The sequence below is a fragment of the Stegostoma tigrinum genome, chromosome 8 (assembly GCF_030684315.1).
Source record: "Stegostoma tigrinum isolate sSteTig4 chromosome 8, sSteTig4.hap1, whole genome shotgun sequence".
In the NCBI taxonomy this organism is placed as follows: domain Eukaryota; kingdom Metazoa; phylum Chordata; class Chondrichthyes; order Orectolobiformes; family Stegostomatidae; genus Stegostoma; species Stegostoma tigrinum.
In genome coordinates, this window is record NC_081361.1 from 3,311,704 (window position 1) to 3,333,039 (window position 21,336).

Genomic DNA, 21,336 nt, shown 5'->3' on the forward strand with positions numbered 1-21,336 from the left:
TATTCCTGTTGTGTGTCTTTTGCTGTTCCTAACATTTCCTCTGCCACCGTAGTGAGTGCACTTTACAAGCGTGCTCTCCTGTATGGGGGTGTGATTGTGTAGTGGTTCGTACCTGCCTTATGACCACAACAACCTCAATTTGAATCTGAATCATGACATGGGTGTTTGCGGCAATGTTTTCTATTCCTTGTGGCATATGGCCCGGAAATGTGATAAAGTATCAAACGTTTTTACGTGAAAATATTGTTTGAGGTGATGACAATCTTCTCTCAAACCCCCATTCTCTCACATAGATGTCAGCATCTCAAACAGACGTTTCACCGCCTCCTCCCCTCTGCCTCATTGGTTGTGTCAGAGCACACAAGGCTATGAGCCAAGTGCTGTGAACTGGGATGCTGAGCCTCTTTCCGTGTTGTAAAAGCACAATGATGCAATCATTTTGGAGGAGACAGAACGGCAGTGGAAAAAGAACGTCAGAAGCTTCGTCATTAAGAAATGATGCAGGAGCCCTTATCAATGTCCCTGGTGGTCGAGTGGTTAGAATTTGGCGCTCTCACTGCCACGGCCCGATTCGATTCCTGGTCAGGGAATTGCTGCTTATTTTTCCTGATAGTGGCAACTACAAAAGCCATGCAGCTCTGACAGTGTTTATTTCAAAGTCTCAGATCATTTAATGTCCATGAGAACATCGGATTCCATGTTCCTGCCTCTTAAAGAGAGGAAAGGTGCCTTCACTGTCACTGCTCATTTGGACTATTCACCTTTGTGTTGCGATGTTAACAGGGGCATGAGCAGTAATAGTAACATTCACAAGTGAAACAACCAGCAATGAGAATCACCATCACCGCTTCATCTCAATAGTCTATCCTTCCTCTTCTGATGAGTTTCAATGTCAAATGAAACATCTTTGTCGTCAGGAAGCAACCATTCAATTAGTTCACCACTGATCTGAAAAATTCTCAACATTGTTTTTATGTTTTTCCTCCACAACCCCGTTAAACTCGATCCTAATCACAACTTTGTACATCGAGTTAACCTCCTCCCTCCGGACCAACCTCAGGTAATCTCTCTCCCACTGCAACTCTCTTGTAATCTTTTTCTCTCCATCTTCGGTCCACCTCCACCTCTCTCCTTATTCATTCCAGTGCCCTCTCCCCATCCCCCTCTCTGATGAAGGGTCTAGGCCCGAAAAGTCAGCTTTTGTGCTCCTGAGATCCTGGTTGGCCTGCTGTGTTCATCCAGCTCCGCACTTTGTTATATTGTACATCACTGTCATTTTTCATAAACTTAGATAATTTTACTGACCTGTGCATGCTTGCAGTAAATTGAATATTTTGAAACGAGCTAAAAATCCCTTCCCACAATTCAACCCAGTGCAGGGTTGCCAGGGTCATGAACTACTCAGGCAAGTAGCAGCAGGGCAATCCCAAACCACGCTTCCAAATATGCCAGAGATTTAGTGACACCAGCAAATCAGGTTTCTACTTGGCATTGATCCAGGGCGCCTTCACACGTAAAGCAAATGTGAAACTATTACTCTTCAGAAAGGGCCAGGGCACGCCAAGTGCACTCTTAAAAATGAAGACCATTTGTGCAGTAGAAATCAACGGAATAGAGAACCAGCCTGGGGAGAAATCTAACGAAACTTAGAACTTCAGGTATTTGGAATTGCATTCTTTTTCACCACAACTGCAGAGATGGCTGAATAAATAGAAATTAAGGGTGGCTGATGAGGAGAGCAAGCAGGAAATCTCCTTCTACGTCACTGCAAAAGCCTAATGTTGGTAAGAAAGTGGCAGCCCTACTGCTTCTCGACAGTTTCAGCTGAACATCTTTGGTGTGTGAGGCGAACATGATAACCATTCCATTACAGAAACACAGCTTGCTGCCGTTCTGCCCACTGACTTTCCTACAGCATTGTAATTTGCAGCCATTCACATTTTACTTAAGAATTTCAAATAGATTGATATCGCCCAGCCTTTTAGGTATTATTGATAAATAAACAAAATAAAGCCCTTTCTCAGAGTTTGAACATGTGTTTAAACATGCAGCATTCCAAAGGTTTACAATATGCACAACAATGGAAAGAGTGGAAGAAGGTAATGGGCACTGGGCATATTCATATAACTAACATATTGGTGAAACCGGAAGATCAGCACCATCTGTCATTTAAAATGTCGTCTGTAAGCTTATCGTTTTCTGTTTTACATTCCCACTCATTGCTTTCCAGTTAAAGTTTGGATTCACCATCAGCCTATATTTGCACCAAACAGCTGGTTATTCTGATAACTCTACAGGCAAAGGAAAATCGAGTTAAATTCGGGAGAGAAGCAGCCAGCGAATCAGAGAGTGGGTAAATTGACATCAAGTATGACAATGAGAAAAATAAGTCATTAGAATGGATAAGTTTGTTGTATTGAATAAGATGCAGGAGCAAACATAAATCACATGGCCTATTTTATCCGCTTCCACATTTCACAAGATCAGAGATAATCTGACAATCCGCAGACTCCACTGCCATGCCTTATCCACTTAATCCTTACCAATTATAGATGTCCATTTGATCTTTCTTTATGCTTATCGACCCAGCCTGAGAGCCCTATGTAGTAAAGAATTCCAAAGGTTCATAGCCCCTGAGAGGAAACAAATCCTCCTCGTCCCTGTCCCCCTCAGAATGGGATGATGACCTCTGGTCCTAAACTCTTCCGCACAGAGAAATCATCCTCCCCACGTTTATTTTGTCAAGCCCCCTAAGAATATTAACTGTTTCAATGCGGTCTTCACTCATTCTTTGAAAAATCAATGAGTATAGGCCTAACCTCCTCAATTTCACTCACGCAAAATTCCCTCGACACACCAGAGAATGCGATGAACCTTCACTGCACTGACCCACTGCTAATGTATCTTTCTTTAGATATGGGTTCCAAAGCTGTTCACTGTATTCTGACTGTAGCTTGTATAACTATAATAATCCCTCTCTGCATTAATTGTCCATTCTCCTGGGGACATGCAGAATACGGAAATACATACAGAAATACAGGCAAAATGAAAGTTGAATTCCATCAACAGATGAAGGAGCAGCTCTCCGAATGCGTTTGATTTCAAATAAACATGGTTGACTCTTGACTTCTGACTCATCTTTTAGCTTCTTATTTATTTTTTGTGTCATCCACATAGTTGATAATGATACATTCACTTCCATAATGGAAGTCATTGGTTGTGTCTAGGTGGAGGAAGTGATTGATGCGAAGTGATGTTGAAGCTCCCATGATTCAGCAACCTGCAAGATTTCAGAACTATGTGCCTGATGCTCCCGCGTCTTCGTTTCCACTACAATACGGTCCCTAGTCAGGGAATAATGCATTATTTGTTTTGTGCATATTTTCTGAAGGAAGGTGAATTGCAAAGTGTCTGAAAACTAAATGGACACAGTAGTTCTGGCAGAATCATTGGACTGACAGTTCACTTTCACATCAGAGCTGGAGATCCCAGTCAGACAATAGTCTGAGGAACAACATGGAAGAGAGGCTTTGCAGTGAAAGAGGAGGAAAAACGAGGTTGATGAAATTTTGGAAAGCGGCACAGGGGATCTGTCTCAAGATTTGGACCTCGAAGGCTCATTGTGGGTGCTAATTGGTCAGATTTTCTGCTGCTGTTTGAATAGACTCACACAGCAGGCCCTTTTTTTAACAATTACAACGAACTCCAATTCAAAACCTTCATGAATGTTGCTGTCCAAAAATGGTTCAATCATTCGCCAAGTGAGATACGCCCTTGGTTTCTGGGTCATTGTCATTCCTCAGACCATTACATAGAATCCTTACAGTGTAGAAACAGGCCCTTCGGCTTAACAGTCCACACTGGCCCTCGGAGCATCCTACCTCTATAACCCACCTAATCTACACAACACTGATCTCCAAGAGCTTCTTAGCATGGCCAATTCACCTAGCCTACACATCTTGGGAGATGTTGAAGAAACCAGAGCACGCCCATGCAGCCACAGGGAGAATACGCCAACTCCACACAGACAGTCACTCAAGGGTGGAATTAAACCTGGATACCTGGTGCTGTGAGGCAGTGGTGATAATTTCTGAGCCACCGTGCTGGTCGTAGTGGGCATATCTGAGGGCCTCTATTTCAGTATCAAGTGGAGGCTGATTGAAGTGATGACTGAACAGCTCCTTCAGTCAGCATCGGACAGTTGGCCAGATTGATACAATTTCAGCAAACCACAATCTTCCCAGGGACAACTGGTACGTTGTAATAAATGCTGAAGTACTCACGTCTCGGGGAAGAATTTTTAAAAAAAGAAGTTTGAAGTTTCTTCACACTAATCAGATTAATAAATATTCTAATTTACTGTTAACATTAGTCATGGCTATTTTGAAGCTTTTGTTTCAAGTTGTAGTGTGGCTGAGCTGGATTTAAGCTCCATTACCTAATGAGGTGTGGGTTTGAATCCCAGTGTTACCAGCATCACTTATGCTTGAAAAGGTCAATTTTGTAATGTCTTCTTTCTTCCGAGTCTTTACAGTTCCTCGACCCTCTGAAAGTTTCAGTGATGAAAGTAGTAAAATGGGCAACATGTACTGAAATCAGTGAGAGCTCCAGCTGTACAGCGCCTCCTCAGATCTCTGCTTGGAGACGTTGAATGCCATGTTGGTGCCAGTTCCTGTGTCTCCATTGGCCAGTGGCTGAAAGAGCAGTGGCTCAAGACCACCCAGATATACTGGCTTAGCGGTTTCAGATCAAACAATTTTACAGACCACATACTGACATTTCACCCACGAGAACGCGATGATGAGATTGTGTTTAAACAGCACCATAGCTCCACTCAGAGTGGGACTGGAAGAGGTCCAAGGAGCAGGCTAGTGCAGTGTATTCTCCAATCAGAGAGTGTTGTGGTCCTTTGATCTTTTAGTGATACATTCTGTGTCCGACATCTCTTTCACTGACATCTGATGAGGAAGTGGGGCTCCGAAAGCTTGTGTTTGCAAATAAAATTGTTCGACTATAACCTGGCCTCGTGTGGTGTCTAACTTTGTCTGTTCCAGTCCAATATCGGCACTTCCACATTCTGGGATTTTGCACAGCTTGTTGAAGTCCGTTTCTGTGGCTCACTGGATCAGCATCAGAATGTAAATTGGAAAAGATGCTGGATCGAGACCGTGTGCTTCAATTGCTTTGGTCAAGCAATTAAGACTCCAAGTCCTTCCATTTAACCCACGCAAAATCCATTATAGGATTGAATTCAAAACACACCCATCAAAGAGTCTCTCTTTCCCTGCTCCACACAGAGTGAGACAGAGACAAGCAATGCGATTTGACCCCTCTCTCCAATTCCCTGCTGCCAGCAGAAAGCAGCCACTGCAGCTTTGATCAGCGGCTTCCTGCCCATCCCTGGGATACAATTTACAGAAACTTCATTTCTCACGTTTGGCTCTTATCGTGTGAAAGGGTCGAGAAAGCTTCTGATCAATTTGACAATGTCTGCAGCAGATTCTCTCGGCCTTCAGAACCTTTTTTTTCCAATTCCCTGTCTCCAATTAGAAACAGCAAGATTTTGTGATGAGAACAGCAATATAAAAACAAACTCTGCTCACAGTTATTGAAAAATGGGAAACACACAACTAGTTTGGATAATGAGGGCACAACGCTGAGAGGCAAGTGTAATACCCACGAAATCGCAGAAAGACTGTGGGCCCAACGACACTATTTTTGAACACTGGCTTGCTCTATTATGCACAGTCTATTCATTTATCTCTTACAGTGCAGTTTCTAATGCATGAGACCGTCTCTCAGAGGACACCTATGCCTGCAGTTTTGGATCTGTAGATTGGTGATTCGCCAATGTCCGTGAGTTCATTTCCTTCTGGGATCTGCAGGAATTGTCACCACCTTCTGAATCCAACATCCAAAGGAGCTCCTTAAACATCATTTGAAATCATTTCTGATGCAACAGTGTTAACACCGCCATGTCATTTCCTTCACCAGCCAGAAATGCATTTGGAATACCACATTCCTGTTTCTCCTTCCAGGTATTTGCGAAAGATCTTTCAGAACAAATTGCTAACAGTTCCAGTTTGGCAGGAAGAATGAGGTGGAGTAGTATAAGTTGCAGAGTGATGGGGAAACAAAGGGACAGTAAAAAGGACAGGGGAGAGGCCGAATGATTATTTTCTTTGCTGTAAACAGACTCTGATTTTGAAGTCTGAAAGTGAACAATATAAGCCAGGTGGGTGAAATCCTTACTTTCTGGGAATTGGTCTCTCCTGATACCTCTGTCACTGTTGAGGGAATGTCTCTGATTAATGGTGGTTGTGGGTGAAAATGAGGTTCAGTTCCCTGAAGGTGATATGACCACAGTTTTACCATCTCAAACTTCAATCCTATTTATTGTAACATTTCAGATCAGATTAAAACATCACAAGGAAAATATTATTGAGATGAACGCTTGAAATCTCAGAGCATACAAGGCTACAGGCCAAGTGCTGGAAGCAGGGATTGATGGGCAGATAAATACTTAATGATGCTATCATTTTGAAAGAGGAAAGAAGTGAAAAGTTGCATGATTAAGAAACAACTCACGTGCTTTTGCCCTCTGCTCTGGTGGTCTCGTGGTTAGGATTTAGCACTTTCACCTCTGCGGCCTGGGTGTGATTCCCAGTCAGGGAATCGGGACTGATTGTTCCTGAATAAAAACCAAAAGAACTGCAGATGCTGTAAATCAGGAACAAAATCAAAGTTGCTGGAAAAGCTCAGTAGGCCTGCAGCATCTGTGGAGGGGAAAACAGAGTTAATGTTTCGGGTCTTGTGACCGTTCCTCAGAAGGTTCCTGATCGTTCCTGTTTGTTCCTGACAGGGACAACAGCAAATGTAAAGCTGTTCTGAAGGGAATCCTTTCAATGTCTCAGATCAGTTCATGCCCCCGAGAACATACGAATCAACGCCCCAGCCTCAAAAAGATGGGAATGGTGCCGGAACTCTTTCTGCTCAGTCATACAGTTCACCCTTCATTCTCCTCTGATTCCACTTCCCAAAGATATTCTAAAGCTCGTTGAAGCTGAGACCGGTCAATTTGTTTCATTTCCTCGCTATTCCCAGTAGTCTCAGTGCTTGAGTCGCTGGGTTTCGGAAACCAGCAGGTCAGTATGAACAGCTTTTACGAAATTTAAACTTTTCCTTCTCTGAAGAGGCAGGGACATAGGTGACACTCACTGATAGGAGATAGTGAAAGGGTTCTCGTTCCTGCAGGAAGTGAAACATCACCTCGGCTTCAGAGCAGGGAGAAGTAATAAAATCCCTCACTGAACTCGAGCCAGGTAAGAGCCAAACCTACAAACTCCTGATACATAGTCAGGTGCGTTATCCAATGCACCACTGGCCCGCTGTGGGCTTACACACTGCAGTTACTGTGTTAACATGGACGTGAGGAGAACTGGCAACAGTCACAACATGTACAGCCATCAGAGACAATCACCATCACTGCTTCAATTCAATGGTCCTGAATTTGTGATGCAGCGAGTTTCACTGACAAAGAAAACACATTTGTCCTCAGCGAGTTACCATTCACCTTATCCAGGCCGCTCAGTCATTCAATGAGATCACTCCTGTTCTGATAATTCTCATCTCCAACTTCCTGCTTTTCCTCCACAACGTGAGGAAAACTCGAGCCTAATCACACCATTGTCTATTCCTGTTACTTTTCGTAAGTTTAGATTATTTTAATGACCTGTGTCTGTTTACAGAAAATTGAATAATACGATAATAGGGCATTTTCCAGGGGTACTGATCATTATCCAAATAGAGAGGCTGGTTGGGTCCAATAAATTCTGTTTTGCTCAATGGCATTTTCCCTCAGCCTGATGCCCCAATAATCCCTGCTCCATGGCGCTAAAAGCTGCTCCGTGTGAGGTTGGAGCTCACAGCCTCGGAATTTCATGCACCTCTATACCATCATAGAAAGATCGCATGCTCCCCAATTGTGTCACTGGAGGCGCAGCGTCGCCCCAAGCGCTCATTGCCATCTCCATTTCCGGTTGTATATTTGTGGCTGCACCACTGAGTTTCTCTGACTCCGGGCCTGGGTACAGGAATTTTGTCGTCTTCTGCAGGAGCGGTTACTTCCTTGTGTGAGAAAACTGGTGAAGTAACTGATGTTAAACTACAACACTGTTCAAATGTACATTTGAACGATATCCTGCACTCTCCCCTGAACTGTCAATGTTTGTCGAAATCTATCAATCTCAGTCTTCGACCTACACAATGATAGTGCCTGGGAGCATCGAACTTAACGATTGCAGCCCACTCTGAGTTCTTACACGTCAGTCCGCTGATCGCCAAGTGTTCCCACTCTGTATCTGGTGCTGTTTCGAACACATACTCAGCCATTGTTCTTATGATGATTTTTAATAATGTCTTTTACTGTGTTGCTGTGATTGTATAGTAGTTAATATTCTGCATTGTGGCTGCCGTATCCTTGGTTCGAATCCGTGTCATGGTCGCTGTTATTCTTCCCCATTCTCCTCTTTGGAACTCGTCATTCATTAAGAAATTAACTGATTTACATGAAAATATGCTCTGAGGTAGTGATTTTTTTCCCCTCAAACTCTCCCTCTCTCACACAACAAATTGTGAAGCTGGATGAACACAACAGGCCAAGCAGCATCTCAGGAGCACAAAAGCTGACGCTTCGGGCCTAGATATGAATGATCAAGGCCCATAACGTCAGCTTTTGTGCTCCTGAGATGCTGTTTGGCCTGCTGTGTTCATCCAGCTTCACACTTTGTTATCTGGATTCTCCAGCATCTGCAGTTCCCATTATCACTGATCACAATTTCACCCTCTCTCATACGTCTGCGTTTGATGTATCAGAATTCAAACTCGCCTCTTCTCACAGACATTTCTACCCTCCCACTATCACAAGCCCTCTGTAGCATCATTCCTCCCACGTTACTGAGGCACTGCACAATCTAAGATTCGCTTCGCATTGACACATTGACAAGAGTGTGTTATTTCTATCAGTCCTCCCATTCACGGTGGGACATGTCACAGGAAGGATGGTGCTGTCTGAAGCAGCGCTGGACAGGTCTGCAGCTCCCGGGGAGGCAGTGTATCACTGAAAGTGCCATCACATGCCTTCTGCAAGGTGAGCCTTGTGTCTGTTTTTGAATGAAAACGGTTTGATAGATTTGTTCCGGATTGAAGTGCTTACTGGAAGAAAGAATTTGAGGAAGATACAGGGTTAACTGATCGAGATTTGACTGGAGAAACAGCAAATAGCTTTAAAATTTGAGTAGACTCGTCGCTAGAGTTGTTGATTTTGTGGTTGGTTGTTTCACCGAGCTGGTTTGTTGTTCAGTAAAGGTTTCATTTCTCTATTGGTAAGCAACATTAGTGCAACCTCCGATGAAGCGCTGTTGAGTTTTCCCGCCTGATATTTAAACTCTGTGTGTCCGTTCAGCTGGATTACCTCACTTCCGGTTTTCTTTGCAATGGAGTGCATTTGGGGTCGAGCTGTATTTGTATATTGATGGCTTTCTGAGTGGAGTATCAGGCTTATTGGAATTCGTATGCTTTTCTCTGTTTTGCCTGTCACAGGGTTCTGGCATTTTCCCAATCGAATTGATGGTTCTTGTTCTTCATGTTGATGGAGATTAGTCAGTATTGGGTGTGTCTTTTGATTGCCAGTTGATGTTTGTGTATTCTTGTGATTAATTTCCTTCCTGTTTGTCCAACATACTGTTTGCTGCAGTCTTTGCAGGGAATCCTGTGAATGACATTGTCCTTATTCACAGTGGGTCGTGGGTCTTTGTTCTGGATGAGCATTTGACGTAGTGTTGATGTGGGTTTGTGTGCTACTCTGATGCCCAGTGGTGGTCGGAGTCTTGCACTCAATTCCAATTTGTTCCTGATGTATGGCAACTTGATGAGTATTTCGGGGTGCGTGGTGTCTTTCTGGTGTCGTTCGTGTGATAGGCATCTTCTGACCCAGTTTTTTGGGAACCCACTGTCTTTAGAAGAGTTACTCGTTTTCTTTCTGGTGTAATGCAACATCTTCAGAATAATGAACCAGCTCAGTGAGCCAACCAACCACAAGTAGATGGTATTCCACTGTTCTAAGCATTGTGCAGAAACATGTGATTTTCTTCAAAAATGAAGAAAAACAGTCAAAGAAAATTGAAGATAACAAAGTGTGAAGCTGGATGAACATAGCAGGCCAAGCAGCATCTTAGGAGCTCAAAAGCTGACGTTTCAGGCCTAAACCCTTCATCAGAGAGGGGATGGGGAGAGGGTTCTGGAATAAATAGGGAGAGAGGGGGAGGCGGACCGAAGATGGGTAAAGGAGATGATAGGTGGAGAGGAGTGTATAGGTGGGGAGGTAGGGAGGGGATGACCTTAGGTGCAAAGAAATTTTGTGAACAGATGATTAAGGCTGAGTGTGAAAACACTCATGGTTTTGAAAAGTGTGGCATATTATTGAAAGTGAAGCCCATTGTAAATTGCAACACAGCTGATCATGATTTTCAGAAACAGATAACTGAAATTTAGGTGTAAATAAATTTTGTGAACGCATGCAGCTGAATAGCGTTGACTGTAAAAATATTTCATGGTTTGAAATGTTTGGCATATGTTTCCCTGTTAAGCATTATCAATGGAACTGAGCTTTTTTTCCCCAATTGGTAAGGAAAGTCATCCCCTAATAATTAGGGAGTGGACCCGCTCTTGGAGATACAATTCCTGTTTTTATCTAGCTGGTTCAAATTCCACCAGAGTTGTGTTTTCATTCATTTTCTATGTAGACAATATTCTAATGTCAAACAGAGATGAGTGACAGAACGGGAGTTTGATGAAAATAAATCAGAAGAAATATTCATGCAAATATAATTGAATCCTTCCTGCGAGCAGTTAGGTTTCGGCATGCTCACCGCCATGGCCTATCTCCGTTCCTGTTGAGGGAATCAGGATTTATTGTTCTTGATAGTGACGACGGCAGAAGCAGAGCATCTGTGGCAGGAATCCTTTCAATGTCTCAGATCAGTTAATGATCCTGAGAACATGAGTCACTGTCCAGATTCTCAAAGGCGACTGTCTCTGCCCAGTGGGGCAGTTGCATCTTTAATTCTTCTCTGATTCCACTTCCCAAAGTGCTTCTAAAGATTCACAAAGCTCAGAATGGGTTTTCTATTTTGTTTCCTTGCCATTGCCAGGAACTGCATGATTAGGTCGGTGGATTTGGGAAATTGAAAAGTGCCCATGAGCAGCTTGTGGCACCATTTCATGTTCCACTCCTTTGATGATGCTGGGACATACACTCAGATATTTCTGGTAACATTTACTGATTTTAGACTGTGAAAGGATTCTCGGTCATGTGCAAAAGTAATTCAAACCGCATCACGGCTTCAGGCCAATGAGAAAAAGTAATTTGGATAGATAAAGAATTCATGAACTGCACTCGACCAGAGAGAAAACTGCAATCTCCTGATCCCTAAGCAGACGTCATTACATTGTCCATTGTGCTACCCCGGACTGCGTTGAAGAAAGCGAGTCAGGTTTTTTTTTAAAACCAAGAACATTAGGCTTCTAATGATGCAAATACAGGAATACAGTCAGCTTTTCTTTATGTTGTTGTTTACTCACAACAACATTTGTGGAAAATGCCTGAGCATATCTGTCTTGGAACCTACACCACCTCCATCCCACAACCAAATCGTTTATTTCTCGTTGTAACTGATGGAGTTTCGAGAGTAATTCCTAGATCCGCCCTGTGACACACAACCCGAGATCGATCTTCCCAGTTCAGATCAGAATGTATCAAAGGGAAACTTAAATGGCAAGAAAAGAGAGGCCGAAAGAATGTAGCACAGAAGGGCAGGATGAGGGGGAATAGGAGACAGACAAACAGGTGGAGAGTGAAAAAAAAAAGAAGTTTGGAGACACACGGAGAGAGCGGGCAGAAAAGATGCAGGAAATGTCCGACCTTTCTACCGACTTTTTTCACTACGTTCTCATTGGGAATGACCACTTCACTTATTCTGCACAGCAGTGCCTCTATCGACTGTGGGCTTGTGGTGCCACGGTGGCGTGTCTGAATCCAGATCAGATGGTTGTGTGTTCAAATCACATCAGGCTCATGGCTTCTCAGCTCTGGAAAGTACTTCTCCTTTATATGGCAGCAGAGCTTGTTGATTCAGAGTGCTGCTTGATAGCGTTTCTCCTGTTCAGTTACATATGGCACTTCCCTGTTAGCTTTATATTGGGAACACTGCTGCAGGGATGTTGTTTGCCCATACACAACGTGTTCATCGTAGGATTTAATCACACACCTGCCTCCCTGTGGGCCGCTGCATCATTCTTTCAGTAACAATGTCATGCTGCAAACATTATACAGATATTTTCTCACTTAATTTGTGAACATGCAACTTTACGTTTCAATCTATAACGATATTTCAGCTCCTCTTGTTAAAGCAGATGGCAGTGAGTTCAGGAAGAAATGTTTCCAATCAACAACAAATTCTTTTACAGATGGAATGCTCCTTACTGAACAGCAGGGGATGAATCTGCAGTCCCGCAACCACCCTCCCCACCCCTCCACATTAAGAGTGAGGCTGAATTTTATCGACTGTATCGGTAAAATCCAATGGTTCAGTTCCAATGCTGGTTGGTGCTGTCCACTTCCTGATTGTTGTGTGAGTTACAGTCAAAGTCTCCAGGAAATATATATCATGTGGATGAATTGCCAGGACAACAGGACAATGAGTCTAAAGTCAGGAGCCTCAAAGTCGCCTAATTTTGAAATTCAAGGAACAGAACGCGCAGAAGATGCATCGGAACTTTACGATCTCCCTGCACTCTCTGTGACAAACAGAATCCAAGTGATAATCATCTTTTTGCTAAGATGACAGAAGAAAACTAAGAGGACTCCTCCTGAAGTTTTTCTAAGATTCTGAAGATTTCTCCTTCGTGTGTGGCATGTTTTATTTTGATCAAAGAAACGTTCATTCGCAGGTAGGGAGGGATTGTGAGTATTCCCAGCATTTTCTAAGTGTAAAGGCAGGGCTCTGTAAAAACAGCAAAAGTGAAAGCCTTGACAGACTGAGAGACACATTTGATTCACTGACACAAGGAATAAGGAACAAGGCAGAAGAAATGCTGATAAACCAACTTTTACTGTTAAGTTGTAGCTTCTTTAATGGTCTCGTTGTTCGGAACGAGCTTTCCCTACTGTAGCCTTGCTTTAAAGTTCAGACAGAGAATGACTCCGTGTTGCTGTTGTGTGAGTAGTCACAGTGGGCAGGGCTTCTTAACAAAGATAAACCAGGTTGTTGAGTGTTTGTGGAGTGGTGGCAGTCAGTTTTATTTAAAATGACTTTCAATTCAGTTGAAAGAATCCAAAATGCCATCGCTGGAAAACAAATACAGAGGGAGCAGAGTGAAAGGACCGAGATTATCTACAAGGCGTGACGGCGTGAAACTAAGACTATAATTTTATCCAAGACCGACCAAACAATTGTGGACCTATTTATTAAATAAGACTAAGAACAACATGATGAAGGAGCAATAGGACAGAATTAGGAGCAGAAATATTCGACCCATCGAGTCTGCTGCATATTTCAATGATAATCTTCAACTCCATCCTGCTGCGTGACCTGGATGACTCTTGACCATCTTACTGATTAGACGTCTGTCCAGCTCAGTTTGACAATACCCAACAATCCAGTCACAACAGCCATCTGCAGGAAAGAATTCCACAAGTTCACTGACCCCTGGGCGAACAGATTCCTCCTCATTTCTGAATTAAATGGGCTAAACCATATTCGGATATGATGCCCTCTCGTTCCTCTCTCTTGTGCTCTTCAAAACCATTTGTCCCTGTCTCGACTGTCAAGGCCCCTAAGAATATTGAATGTTAATAAATGCTTTTATATGATTATAAACTCCAGTCAGCCTCCTGTGTTCCAAGGAGAACAGTCCCAGCCTAACCAAACATTCCGCAAAGTTTCATCTTATTCAGTTCTGGCAACATTCTTGTTATACTTAGTTTCTGTCTTTTCCTGGGAAACCTTATCTTTCATTGCAAGCTTCAGGAAAATGAGGCAATTTTTTGCCAGAAAAATAAATATGTCATTCCCCTTTGCTTGCTTCATGCACAAGAACACCCAGGGTACTTTGTACCGTATTTTCCGGAAATTTCTCTCGATTTTAATAGTAGTCTACCTTTTGAATCTTCCTACCAAAATACAAGAACTCACACTGCCGACATGAATTCGTATTAGTCAAGTTTTTGTCCACTCACTTAACCTACCTATATCCCTTTGCAGATTTGCATGTCATTAACACAGCATGCCCTCCGCCTATTTTGTATCTTCAGCAAAACTGAACACATTGCACTTCTTCCAAGCCATTAACACGGAGATAAATAATTGCAGTCCTATGGCTGATCATTCCGCCACTCCACAAATCCTATCTTTCCAACGTGAAAAACATCCAGTAATCCCCATTTTGTATTTTATGTTAATTAACAATGGGCAGCCCATGCCCGTTTATACCTAACAGCATAAACCCCGATCTTGTGCAATGACGTGAGATATGGTTCCTTACAGAGTACTGGTTAAAAGTTCAAATGCAATTCGTCTGCCACTTTTCTCTATCAGCTGTGCTTGCAATATTACCAAAGAAGCCTTGCAACATTATCAAGTGTGATTTGCCTTTCAACAAACAATGTTTACTGTGTTTGACTGCAATAACCTTTTATAAACGTTCTCTACTACTTCCTTTACAATTGTCTCACTTTTTTTTCAAATGTCAATTAATAAGACATTGGGTCAGATGGAAGTCTTTTGGCACATTAGGTCAATTACATCTTTAATTGAGATCATGGCTAAACATCAACACCATTTTTCTGCCTTGTCACAGTGGCTCTTGAATCCCTAAATGACTAATTCTCTGTCTTTCTTAACCTTGAATACACCTAGCCTTATCAGAACTTTGTTGGAAGAATTCGACGGATTTGTTACTCTCTGAATGGGAGAAAATCCCCCTCATCTCTGTATTAATTGGGCAACGACTTCCCCTGAGATTACTCACCCGGGTGTAAATCAGAGCACAGCAAACACATAAAGTCAGTCAAGAAATCATTGGCACACCCAGTGGCAATTGTGAGTATTTGAAACAATTTCCTTTTTGACCCACGGTTAAACAACGTGCCCTGATTTGCACATTAGACCATAAGATCATAAGACATAGGAGTGTAAGCAAGGCCATTCGGCCCATCGAGTACACTCCATCATTTAAATCATGCCTGATAGGCATTTTAACTCCACTTCCCTGCACTCTCCCCGTATTAGATTGGCCAGTGCAGATAATGCTTCAAAATTATTCATTTGGTTGTGATTTAGCTGGTGGGAAAAGGCGCATTAAAAATACAAATTCATCTTTCTTTTTCGATCCATGATCAGACTATTAATCTCTCTGCTCATGGAACTGGATTCTTGCAATTCACTCTATTTCTCAGTAATCTAGTTCCATTCAATCTCCGCTCTGATCAAATACTGGATGACAAGAAATATAAGGGTTGTGGCATGCACAACACAAGCCGAATGCTCCTCTTTCCTGTTGAAACCATTCCATGAGAAATGTTAAAGTGTAGCATGCCCCCTGTAGTCGTGGCCGAGTGGTTAAGGCGATGGACGAGAAATTAATTTGACTTTCCTGCACAGGTTAGAATCATGTCCACTACATGTCCAGAACGTCTAATTTTTTTTCAAAGGATTTTCTAATCAATGAGTTAACACTTAAACTCGAGAAAACCTGTCTCACCAACCCAGTAGAGAGTCTGGCCATTTATTGAGAAATAGTAAAGTGTGGCAGGTTCTGCCTGCCCAGTTGTATCTGAGTGGTTAAGGTGATAGAATAGAAATTCATTGGGGTTTCCCTATGCAGGCTCTAATCCTGCCAACTGTTTCCTGAACATTGCACGTTTGTTTTTTTTTTATTTTAAATAACTTTCTGATCAACGACTTATTGCTCAAACTCGAGAAAATCTGTCTCACCAACCCCCCTGGTCATTTATTGACATTCAGGAAGCACGCGTTCTGAACGAGAAACTTACCATACTCAAAATTTGAGGTCTGTTTCTCTTTCCACACGTGCCACTAAATGTGTTGAGTTTCTGCAATATTCTTGTGTTTAATTCATATAAATGGTTTTGCATAAATTATTTTGAATTGCAGCCCTCTGGTAACTGATCCTGGTCAGTGGCTACAGTTTCTCCTGACCATCACCCCGCCTATTCCCGCCACCCCTCATCCACCGCTGTGAACAGCACCTGGATATCTGTGGGTAAGCTTTTTTGCTCCAAAGAGAACATTTCCGATCTCGGGAATCACTCCACTTAACGGGATTTCCTCATCCCTAGATACGTTGCAAGGCAGAGGATTGTGAAGAGATTTTGGGAAAATATTAACATTTGGATGGAGGGTGAGGGTGAGGAGGGGTGGGGTGGGGCAGTGTTGAGAAAGCAAAACAGAAAGCCCAATCTCCAGCTTTTTGAACCTTTTGAAACTCTTGGAAATGGGAATCACAGGAGAATGAAGGGTAAATTTTCCGACTGAGCACAAACAATCCAGACACCTGCCCCTTCTTTTAAAGGCTTGGGCATTCACTCTGATGTTCATGGGACATGAAGTGACTTTAGACATGGAAAAAATTCTCATTCCTGCACATCAGGAATTCAAATCCCATCTCGGCTACTGGACAATGAGACAAACAAAAACTGCTGGAGAAATTCAGCAGGGTTGGCAGTACCTGTGGGATAAAACAGAGTCCTCAAACGTTGACTCCGATTCTCTGCCAGATCTGCTGAGCTATTCCTGAAATTCATGTTTTTATTTTAAATTAATGTCTATCCCATCTATTGGGATGAAACAGCCGGATCTATCATGTACTGAATTTAACCCTTTAGAAATCTGAGAAGTGATTGGATTGAAACAAACTGAGCAATGATTCACTCTTCCTCTGCTCCACACACACAGACGCACAGAGAGAGTGAGACCTGGAAAGCAGATCAGTGCTGTGACGTTTTTAGCCGTGGCTGAGTGGCTAAGACTATGAGCGGGAAATCAGTTGGCTATCCCTGCTCTGTTTGAGTCTTGCTGACTGCAGTTGAGAGCTAAAAGGGATTTACTCCTTGTATTCTTGTTTGGTAAAGGTATTACAGGAGAGGTGGCCGACGAATATTTCACCCAAATCGGTTATCAGGCGCATAGGCCAACCACTGCCTGTCAGAGAGCAAGAAGCCTGTAAACCTCATACGATTTAAGGTGCATTTTAATTTAGACTGATGTTGCTAACTTGCGTGAGTCAATAAGGCAAGTGCCAGAAAAGGGTTCGAGAACAGTCAGGGGCTCGAGCTCAGCTGCTGCAGACCTGATGGGCTGAGGGGTCTTTTTCTGTGCTGGGGATCTCTTAGGTCAGCTGCAGTAAGCTTAGATTGTGAAGTGATAGAACAAAATGCACCAGAGCCAGGAAGGGATTGAAACAACTCTCCCTGATCAATCTGTCAGACACTTTAGGCATTTAGACAGTGTGATTTGGGGTAACTGGCACTGTGCATCTTCCTGGAATCAGTATCTTGGAGAATCAGGAAAGTGTGATCCTGGTGTCTCTTTACCCAGCTGTTTGCAAATCCATCGCTTCTCAATCCCTCGTGCCTTACAATTCCTGGCCCTGCTTTCCAGGTAAAGATTGGCTTCACAATCTGCCTGAGTTTGTATCAAGCAACTCATTGACCTCAGAGTTGGGCAGTCAGAGAGAGATGGAGGTGAGATGGGCACACAGGCAGAAAGAGATGAGACATGTCGTGTACCAGATGCTTTCAGTTAGGGATACCTGCCGGAGGCTGTGCTATCAGATTCCAGGAGCTGCAGTGATTGGGTCAGTGCGTATTTGAAATTGAAAGTTGCACATGAGCAGCCTGTGAGTCTATTTCAGCTCAACTGTCCAATTTATATCCCAGCTCACAGAAAAAGTTCTCATTGTCTGGAGAAGTTACTTGTGTTCCAACTAAAGCTGCCTTTTATCACAGAAGCTTTGCCTGGGGACTTAGAGTGGGCGTGAAGGACATGGAGCATGTATAATCCTGAGGTTTCTGTCACTCTCGGGAATGTGCTCCTGTGTCTCCTGCTGTGGGTGAAAATGAAGATGAGATCCTCAAGGGGGTAATAACACAGATTTACCAAATCAAACTTCGGGCCCATTTGTTGTGTTGTGTGACATCACAGGGATAAATGCATTGACATTTGCCTTCATAAAGACAAAGCCCACAAGGCGATGCTCCAAATGCTGGAAAGTGGGACTAGAATGAATGGAGGCTTGATGAGTTGCACTGAAACGAGGGGCCAAGTAGTCTTCTTACACATTGTAAAATCTCAGAGATGGAGAATTCCCTCTGCAATGAAAATGGTCAGAAAGGAAAACAAAAAGCAATGTCATGCGTAAAAGCACGAGCTTTTCTGTTATATTCAGTGGTGGCCCAGTGGTTAGGATTTGGTCCTTTCACTGCCTTCGCCTGGGTTTGATTCCCCATTAGTAAGTAGGAGTTCTGTACTACTAATCTATCGTAGTGATAACACCTCTCCCTGATTTTTCAGGAGTGAGCAGCTGATCAGTTTTCACCTTCGTATTATTGATTAGCATAAAACAAAGGACTGTAGAAATCTGACAGAAAAAAAAGACGAATTGATCGCGAAACTCAGCAAGACTAGCAGCATCTGAAGAGAGGACCACTGACCATTCGTAACTATCTGTAAATTATGCATTTTGATTGTATAATGCCGGGAGGAATTATTTGCTTTATCTGTCGAATCAAGGTAATTACCAAAACCGTGCTGTCATTAGCTTACAAACGTCAACTTTTGACATTTAAAGAGACTTAATCAGCTCTAATGTTGCTTCCCTTGCCATGAAGTGGTGAAATCCTCTGCCTTTTCATTTCTTTTGTGTCAGCTCGAAGCCTTGTCGAATAGAGAATTGGTCTTTTCTGTGTCTACCTCAAATCAGTCTCCATTTGTCTCTCTTTGTCTCTTTGTATCCATCACACCCTCTTTAACATTCTCCGACAATCCATCTGTCCATACTTTTCATTTCCCATTTCACCTCTTTGAAAAGTCTGAAATTCAGAGACACTTTGAGAGCGTAGTGTCTGGTACTGGGCTCACATTCCCCAGGTAATGTGTTTGTCAGTTATGACTGAGGTAAGGAGACATTTCTTGTCTGAAAAGATTGTGAATCTTCAGAACTCAAAATGGAATTTCTAATCCACCAGAAAAAAAAACAATGCAACCACAATTATAGGATTATAACAATGTCTTTACTTCTGGTGTAAAAAAGAATGAATGGTGACGGCAGAGAACGAGGGTGATCAGCTCGTGGTATCTGTGCCATTATCACAACATTCTCCAGTAAGGCTGCAGGTTTCTTTTTTTCCCGCCTCGCCTCGTTATTTGTACTGAAGTGGGAATGAAGGGATCAGAATAGAAGAAAAGGAGAAACAGATGTGCTTGTGGAAGAGCAGAAAGGAACTCCATGATGAATCCAGCAGTAAAAGAGGACACCCTGAAGCAGCTGCGTGATGACAAATGTGTTTTCTTTGCCAGTAAAACTCAAGCCTCACAGAGCGGGGACCATTGACGCGAAACAGTGGCAGTGATTATTTTTACTGGTTGTTCACACTGTGAATGTTACCATTGTTGCTCATGTTTGTGTCACCATTACTATTCTGCGGAATATAAGCATCACATCTAAACTGGAAATAGGTTTTGAAAACTGAGAAACCTTCAGTTATGCAACAAGGCTGACGCTCTGCATAGGAGCTTTTGAAGAGCCTCATGCTCTACAAATGGTCAGTGCATGAGTTTATTGGGAGAAAGAATGGTGTTTTGAGACTGCCCAGGGACACAGCCTCTTTTGTTTACTGCCCTTTGATGTTTTCGGTGAAAAAGAAGATTGTCAATCGTGGTTGTGCCTTCACGAGGTAGCTTTGAAACTTTGTGCGCTCCACAGTTATCCAGTCAGACCCCAGACATACAGGTTTTGATGTAGTTATTCTTAACATTGTGATCTAATAATTAAACCAGCTATGTACCTGTGTTTAATTCACAAACGTTTATGAAGAGATTGAAATCAAACAAAATCATCAATGATTGTCTCTTCCACAGCTCCACACTGAGTGAGACAGGGGCAAGCAGGAGAATTTGACACGACATTGTCCAATCCTCCGCTATCAGCAGAACATGTCCACTGCATCTGGGAGGGAAGATTCTACAACGAGGGCCAATCTTCTCCCTCCACCGAGCACAGCCTCAAGAAAAAAACAGGGAGATTACATCCCACTCAGTAAACCCCAGAGCAGCATCGACACAATCTCCGAGTGAGTGGAAATTTCTCTTAACTCCAATTGGGAAAACTCAACTGACACAACTAGTGGAAACCTGTTCCTTACGATTGGTTCATCTCCTGTGAAAGAGGACATTTCACCAGGATTGCAGCAAATTCTTTTTGATCTTCCAAGCTTTTTCAACAGAACTGTGAAAATCCAGTCCCCAAATGTGAAGGTGCAGATTTTGCTGATGCACTGAGCAAACAAAGTGCTGGATGTGTTCAGTGAGACTGGGCTGACAGATACACATTTCACACAGTCTGTAACAGAAATGAAGCAGATTCACCATCTCCCAGAGTGATTGACCGTCATATGGGCAGCTAAAGGATGAGGGCGCTGACATTAAAATATGAATTTTGAATGTTAAATGAAAATGGATGATAATGGTCTGAAGGAGTAACAGCTGAAAAGTGGAAGATGTAAATGATGTTATTTGTGATTGAGAGGAACGAGCTGGAAACATGTGATTTTCGATGTGGATCATCTTCGGCACTTTGAAATGAGCTTGCACGGAATATGGCACAGTGTGAAATGAAAAGATAAGGATCACTTGGTCAAGCCTGCCTAGCTCAGTTGGTAGAGCATGAGACTCTTCATCTCAGGGTCGTGGGTTCGAGCCCCACGCTGGGCGACTTAGCTTCTTACTGCTTTGCTTTCTGAAGTGAAGCACAGCTTTCCAGTATTGTTAGTGAAACCAGCAGCTTTTGCTGTGCTGAAAGCATGAGCTCCCTTCTACTGCTTCGATTAAAATACTGGTTTCCAGTTGTGAATTGAAAAAAATTGTTTCCACTTCACTGGAAATCCCAGAGATCAGTTTGTACATGCAGCCGCTTATGTAATAAATAACAAGACTTACAAAGGCACCAATCCAACTCCAATCCTGCACCAATAAGTATATT

The 21,336-nt window shown here is 42.8% G+C and overlaps 1 non-coding gene across 1 annotated transcript; it reads left to right on the plus strand.

Moving 5' to 3' along the window:
* Positions 1 to 20,995: 20,995 nt before the first annotated feature.
* On the plus strand, positions 20,996 to 21,068 carry trnak-cuu (transfer RNA lysine (anticodon CUU)). The gene has a single exon. It is a non-coding gene; the product is annotated as a tRNA-Lys (tRNA).
* Positions 21,069 to 21,336: the final 268 nt, after the last annotated feature.